The following is an 8244-nucleotide window of genomic DNA, read 5'->3' as shown; positions in this document are numbered from 1 at the left end:
TGGATTTTCGGTTATTTATTGGCTAGAGCGGTTGGGCAGTGAGGGCAAGGGTTAGCCGTTCGGTGACGGTGAGACTATTGTATGTTCTATTTTAGGCCGTCAGATGGTCTCTCCTGGTCACTAACCGCTGACCGGTGTCAGGCACTGCTGACCTACTCTACCGTTATGTGATTATAGCATGCCTGATTATTTTATTTTTGTTGCATGGTTTAGTATGCACATGGGTTCGGGCTGCATGATGGGATCATCATGATTTGGTTATGCTTGATCACGGACATTTTAGATTGGTCAGGTTGCATCCAGCACGGGCATATGCATCGCGTGAGATTTACTACGTGGGCGGAGCATGGCCTGATGCCTGGATGTATGGGCGCCTTGTATCACATTGATGCTCATTACGCCTTACATTTTATATGCATTGCATGGTTACTGGTAGTTATTAGTTCTCGGACGGGAGTACCGTTCCGATGGAGCCTTTGGCTCGGATGTCGAGAGTACCGGCAGGGATACGGGTGACGGGAGTACCGACCCGGGACAGTGCGCACAGGTTTGTGGTGATTTATGTTGCCTTTCAGGGCAGCGGCAGGTTGGTATGGGACTTGGGTGCCAGGTGTTTTATGTGGGCCCCAAGGACCGGTATATGTTTTATTATGCGACACTGTTGCGTTGTTGCCTCACATGACTTGTGTGTACATATGGGTTTATATTTGGGATGATCTCCTCTTCTGTTTCATTTACAGCCTTCCTTTTCATATAAACTTGCTGAGTCTTGCGACTCACCTTGCTTTCCATCATTCCAGGCAAGGGTAAAGCTAAGTCGAGGGCAAGGACCGCGCCGCCTAGCAGCCATCCGTGTCGGTAGGGTGTACAGTTTGCTGCCCCCGTCTTCTCTGATGTTTTGTTAGGAGTCCTGACTCTTATTTTTGACTGTGCCGGGTTGTCCCTCATTTTTCCTACTTATTGGCATAGGGTTTGTATATATTTTTATGTACCCCGTGACCGCTGTTCCAGCGGGGTATTTGTAAGCGTGCATGTATATTGTTTTGCTTCCGTTGTTGTATTTTTATATGTATGCATGCCAGGGTATTTTATCTTATGTCTATTTCTCTCTCCTCTACGTAAGCGCTTTCGTTCGGATAGACCGGGTGGTTGGGATGTAACATCCCATTCGAGCGATAGGAAGATCCGGAACAACTTACCCTGATGGGCCTACGCGAACTTCCCAGGGGGGTCACCCATCCTTGGATTACCCCAGGTCAAGCACGCTTAACTTGGGAGTTCTTTGCCAACATTCAGCCCAAAAGGTATCCAGCTGGTGTTGTTTCCTTTCTTACACTATCCTCGATATATACTAACTTCTCTGGGCTCTCGGGGTATTACATTCTCCCCCCTTAAGCACATGACGTTCTCGTCATGCGACCTTACAACCTATCCCAGATCTCCCCCCGTTGCATGGCCGATGTGGGATTCGCCTAAGGTGCCTACACGCACCCCCCATAGGGGCCTACACACACCCCATCGGGACTCAGCCTCCCCGCTGAGGTTTGCCCCACCACCGCGCTCAGAGGCTCGGGGGTCGGCTCTGATACCACCTGTAACATCCCATTCGAGCGATAGGAAGATCCGGAACAACTTACCCTGATGGGCCTACGCGAACTTCCCAGGGGGGTCACCCATCCTTGGATTACCCCAGGTCAAGCACGCTTAACTTGGGAGTTCTTTGCCAACATTCAGCCCAAAAGGTATCCAGCTGGTGTTGTTTCCTTTCTTACACTATCCTCGATATATACTAACTTCTCTGGGCTCTCGGGGTATTACATGGAATATCCGGGCGGGGGTGCTTACATGGCGCACGCTAGTGTGTCCGCGCGACTGCTCCCATGCCCCCTATTTTGCACAATTTTTAAGGCTAAATTGGCCACGTTTTCTAGCCGATTTTTCGTGAGAATAGGCTGCTATATATTGCTTCAATTGAAGCTAAAATTGAGATTAATTGGGAGCAGAATAGAGAGCAATTAAGGGAGGAAATAGGTGCAAAGGCAACGGCGAAGAGAGGAGAAATAGAGGAGAAATTCAGAAAAATTAAGGTTGCGTTTTTTTTATTGTTTTCAAGTCATTTTTAGTTTTTAATTTTCTAAAATAATGAAAACGCGTTCTTTTTACTATTTTTAAAAATGTATTTTTGAAAAAAAAAAATTGTAAAGAAAACTCAAAACAAACAAAAAGTTGTTTTGAGTGTTTTCATTCAAAATAAAATCTAAACTCAAAACACATTTATTTATGTATTTATTCATATTTTACTATTGTAATGAGAAAAAATATTACAAAATTCATTAATTTTAAAATGTATATATATTTTTAATAATATATTAACATTAAATATTTCTAATTTACTGAATAATCAAATTTTTTTTGGTATAAAATATTATTAAAAAATTATTTTCAAAATTTCAAAAAGAACGCGTTTTTTAATTTTCTATTTTGAGAAATAATTTTTCAAAATGATAAAGAGAACGTGTTTTCAATTTTCTAAAAACAGACTATCAAAATAGAAAATTGAAAATGAATTCAAAACTCAAAATTAAAAATTGAAAAACAAAGAGAACGCAGCCTAATTTTTTTCCGTATAATTGAAGATCTGAAGTGCGAGGTAGGTTAGTCAGCTTGTCTTAAACATTTTCTACGGATTAAATCATATTTTTAAACTGTGTTTTGATTTATTTTAGTGTTAATATTACTTTGCAGTGCGTGGGCATTAAAGCTAAAAATCTGCAAAATAAGGCAAGTTCTCTTTATTTTTTAATTTTTAGTGACCTCGTATACCCATAATAGTTTCAATTTTAGACCGATTTAATCAGATTATTGGGGATTCGCGTATAGGCTTTGTATTAGTATTTAATATAATTAGTAAAAATTGTTAATTTGCGCAGCAGTTGAGTAATGAGGTGGGAATTGTTGGTTCCTAATGATGACAAATATATCCCAAGAGGGGGTGAATTGGGATTTGTATAGATTTTTGTTAATTTAAAACTTTGATGTTTGGTAGAATATTAGGTTTCGAAATATAGGCTATATGTTTCGAAATAAAGCTTTCATTAAGTAGGTTTCGAAACCTACTACATATTACATATGTTTCGAAATATAGCTCACTATTTTACAAGTTTCGAAATATGAAATGTATGTTTCGAAATCTACTTCACTGTTTTTCTTGATTCGAAATTCTTTACCTTGTATTTTAAAATAATGATTTTTGGAAAAGATGATTTATATATTTAAGAGTATACCAAAAATGTTTGTATATCAAATATATGTTTTCTATGTATATGTATAAACTTATGCTTATGAAAACCTTGTTTTAGACTTAGATATCAAAGCATAAGAAAGCATGTGCAATAGGCAATAATGATACATGAAAACTAAAGAACACTTTGCACACAAGATATATAGTGGTTCGACACCCGCCTACTCCACTACCTTCAAGCTTACCCACTTGAAGGATTTGCAATCCCAATCACTTTTTACTAATAATCACCACAACAAGGGTTTTACCACGGTTCACCCCAAAACCTTACGATGTGAGTTTTTACGGACTCAACTCAAATCTAGCACCAAGTGAGTTTTAGGCTTAACTCAAACCTTACACCAAGTGAGTTTTAAGGCTAAACTCGAACCTTCAACACAGTGAGTTTTAGGTTCAACTCAAACCTTTACAACAAATAAGTTTTTAGGCTAAACTCAAACCTTACAATAATCAAGATAAATGAAGTTTATCTTTACAACCCACCAAATGTATAGCAATAGATGCCTTACCACATGGTTGTACAAACCTCTTAACTTGAGGTGAGAAGAGCTAGAAGGATGAGACTTCGGATTTTAGCTTGCTTCTCCTTTTCACACTTGCAATGCACGAGAATAAGATGTGTGTAGATCTTCTTGAAAGCTCAATCAAACATTTTAATCACCTCTTGTGCTTGAGTGTGTGTCTCTAATGTGTGCTCACTTATTCTTGCTTGTTGTCTCTCTATCAAAAATCTTCTTGTCTTCAAATACTTGCTATTTATACCAAAAGATAGAAATCTGGTCGTTTTATTGCCGTTAGAGACAAGACAGAAAAGTAGGTTTCGAAACATACATAATAGGTTTCGAAACATCACAATTTTATACATAGGTTTCGAAACATACTCCTCATGTTTTGAAACATACAGCCTTTACAGCTGGATATGCACCAAGAGACAGCAATGAGTGGGAGACACAATCTATTCCCCACTAACACATAATAATGATCTCTACTTCAAATTTGAATTTGAATTTTGCAAACCATAGAGAATGCATTAAAAAATGTTTTGAGAAGCTTTTAGATAAATATTAAAAATGCAAAGCAAAAAGCATCCCGGATCTCTGCTGACAGAGACATAAGTTTCGAAACATACTATCACAGGTTTCGAAACATACCTTTCTGGAAATTAGGTTTCGAAACATGATATGGAGGTTTCGAAACATAGTCCAAAATCTGATTTGAAAACACATGTATAACAAAAATGTTTCGAAATAGCATACACTAAAAACATTGAAAACCTTTTCAAATGGGTTTCAAAACATGCATGGAAACATGATAGATATTCAGAATGATTTGCTTGAAGGCACAATCCACAACATGTATACATCACAGATTATTTACATGTCCATATTTTATTTTATTTATATTTTACTTCCATTTACTTTAATACATAAATGTAAATAACAAAGTACCCCCTATTTGGATTCAATAAAAATACTTGGAAAATCAAAATCCAAATAAATAAGAAAGTAGATTTTGGGTTTTAGTACAAACTCAAGTTTTAGCAAAATACCATCTCCAAAATATATACTTTCTATTTAATGAAAAATTCATTAAAAATCGTTTTAGCACTAATGAATGTTAGATATCAAATTACCGGGAGTTAGTTTTCTAAAAAGAAAATATTATCTTATACTTCTCCTTATAAGGTGTTAACCTTCCAGAGTTAGTCAAAATAGGGTTTTCATTTTCACAAAGTGATACATGATTTTGAAATTGATGTATGTTAAAAACCATAGCCTTGACTCATGATTTAGGGATTAAACCAATATATGTTTTTCATCATTAAAACTAATGTACAAAAAGTACAACAATAGGAATCTGCTAATAAAAGGCAAGCTCCTAACCTTCTCCTCGTGTTCTTTATTTTCAGTGAAAGTCTCCGTAGTTTCTTGTATTTAATTCCCTCCCTCACCGTGACTCGGTTTCATGCATTAATAACGCTAATCTGCGTGGCAACTATTCCATAACTTGTATGTTAATAATGGGTCTATTGGTGATTAAATGAGTTAAGTAAATGATGTTTTGATGTCATTCATTCCGTCCGTCACGGAACTTCATATTGCTTCGCTTTCCTTGAAAATGATGCTGAACCCGTTGAGGCTAAGTTCTTAGAAAATAGATGTGGTTAAAATTATTGGGTTATATTAATAATTTGTTATGAATGTGGAAATGATTTCTTGTGTATAAGAAGAGATGAGAGCATGAATGACATAATGGTGTCTATGTTGTCACGAATAAAGTGTGCGAAATGATGGGTTAAGTGACTAAGTTTAATGTGTCTTAAGGGTATGGGGTACAAAGCCACTAACTATCGACCATAGGTCGTGGAAGTTGATGGCTGGATGTATGGGCGTTAGTTATCAACTGTTACGATAAGCGCTAGACAGGCCAGGAAAGCTAGTACTGTCAGATTCTCTCCTTGGTTTGTGCATATCATGATGTGTGTACTGTATAGGGACTGGGTTGCATTCACTTGGGGACATACTTTGTGTGTGATGGGATGTGTGAGCATTTGCATGACCCGATTGGTCTAAGAGTCAATTTGGGTACCCTAGGTGAACATATGCATTTAGAGCATACCGCATGTGTGTATTCTTATGTGGGAGTAGCATAGCCTGATGCTTGGTTTATGGGGGCCTTGCCATCACATTTATGCTACAGATGTCATTGCATTTCTTATGTGTTGCATTGCATGGTTCTATTGTTACTGTTATTTTGGGCAGGAGTACCGTGCCAGTCCAGGTGTCGGGAGTACGGACTTAGGGGAGTTTCAGCTCGGCTTAAAGATTAGCTCGGGGGAAGCCCGAGGCCACGATCGCGGAAGGATATGGAAGGATATGACAATATGATGGATGACAGGAAAAACATATAAGGGTATGATGAGTATCAGGAAGAACATGTAACGAGTATTCAGGAAAAGCCGACTAATGTAAGGAAAATGCGAGTCTTTATGGATAGTGATATGGTAGCCTATATTAGGCTGCAACAGGTTTGTATGCGGGATTTGGGTGCCAATGTGTGGCTTATGTGGGCCTCTAGTTCCTTTATGTGCAGTTAACTTTATGTTATGCATTTAGAAGTAAGACATGTATGGATCATGACATGGTGTGATTGCATTGGCATGAATTATTTGGGGTGTCATGGGAAGAGTCCTATCTTAAACCTATAGCCTTCTTTTCATGAGCTTGTTGAGTCTCGTGACTCACGTTTGCTTTCCATCATTCCATGTAAGAGTCCTGAGATAGCAGGTGCGTTCAGCAAAGTTGGGTCCAGACCGTCGAGTCATGGTAGCAAGTGCAGAGCCCTCCCAAAACTAAATCCTGGCTATCACGGTGCTTGTGTTAAAAGTAATGTTTTATGTTTGGAGGTGAGTTATGTAGGCCCAGGTGAGCCCAAGTTGTGAATGATTATGTAAAGACGGTTACGCAATGTTATGTGATGAAAATAATAATAATAATAATATGGTTTCTAAAATAGATGTGCAAGAGGTTTAGTATATGTCGTTGTTTGATATCATTTAAATAATGACCCTCTCACGGATCTTCTATGCTAGGGGGGCCTCTGGGAAACGGGCTGTTACATTTAAAGTTTCGAAACTTAATATGGTTAAGCTTAATAATTTAGTTGGGTTTGTTCGTTTTGCTTTACGAGTAGATTGGAACTGAGTCTAAAATTGTATATTTGATCATAATTGGTTTAATTCTAAATTTATTAAAAAAAACTTTAACTAATTAGATTCATAAACACTCTTATTTACCATAATAAGGTTGTAAAAAGTTAATTTATAATATATCAAATATATAAAATAAATTAATAGGCTAGTTAGGTTTGCAAATGTACCAAGTCACTGACGAGCCATCGAAACTTGATTTGATTTGAACTTGTTTAAACTCATTTATTTAATTAAATAAATAAGTTTGGGCTTAGTTTTTAAACTTAATTAATAAATGTGTTGCTGAAAAAACTACAAAATAGAAAGAATTAGTGCAATAAAATTGAAGCAGATTTGATCGAAAATAAAGAATGTAAGAACATAATGAAAACCCTCTATTAAAAACATTCAATGCTCTGATCTAAAAGAACCGTTCACTACTTTTGGTAATGCCAAAAGAATAGGAACTACAAGTCACAACGAAGCCTCTAAACCGTAGGCCCAGAAAGCCCCAACACCTCTCAGCCGAACTCAAACGAAACTCTCTCTCTCTCTCTCTCTCACCCAAACAATTAAAACTGTACACAATAGGTTACCACAAAATGTAGATTGGTCACAAAGACGGAGGGTAGAAAGCACAAAGCGAAGAGAAAAAGTTTATCCGAAAAGAAGACTTCAATCTTGGATATGTAGAGGTTTCAATCGACATCAAAGGACCATCTTTCGCACACAAGGAAAGGTGGTCGCACACATGGAAGGATAGATCAACCACAAAAGGCAAGAAGACCCCATCACATTCGGTTGAACAAGGAAAGACAGAGGAAACAATAGGCCAAGAAAAGAAAACACTAGAGAGAAGTTAGGGTTCGACCACGAGAAGGAAACGCCAAAAGGAGGACCAAGAAATGCCCTTTTATATGAAAGCTTAAGGGCTAAGATAAGTGGGCTTCCCTCACTTGAGCAAATGGGTCGAGTCTCATTTCTTCTCCAAAGTGGGGATAGGGTTTGTGATCTGACTTTTAAAATCGACTGCTTAAAAATAGTGACAGATTTGGGTTGTTCAATTTCAGACCGAAACCTATAAAAATAAAATTCATCGAAAAAATAGCCATAGCCTCGGACCTTATTAGGAAATAAAAAACTAATAGAATTAATTAAGTATAAAAAACTAACAGAATGAGTAAAGTTTAAAATAGGAGGTAGTCAAATATTTTGAGCTTGTAAACAAACTCTTTTATGACTAAGTGTCCAA

This window comes from Diospyros lotus, chromosome 10, assembly GCF_014633365.1.
Source record: "Diospyros lotus cultivar Yz01 chromosome 10, ASM1463336v1, whole genome shotgun sequence".
In the NCBI taxonomy this organism is placed as follows: domain Eukaryota; kingdom Viridiplantae; phylum Streptophyta; class Magnoliopsida; order Ericales; family Ebenaceae; genus Diospyros; species Diospyros lotus.
Note: the sequence above shows the minus strand (reverse complement) of the source record.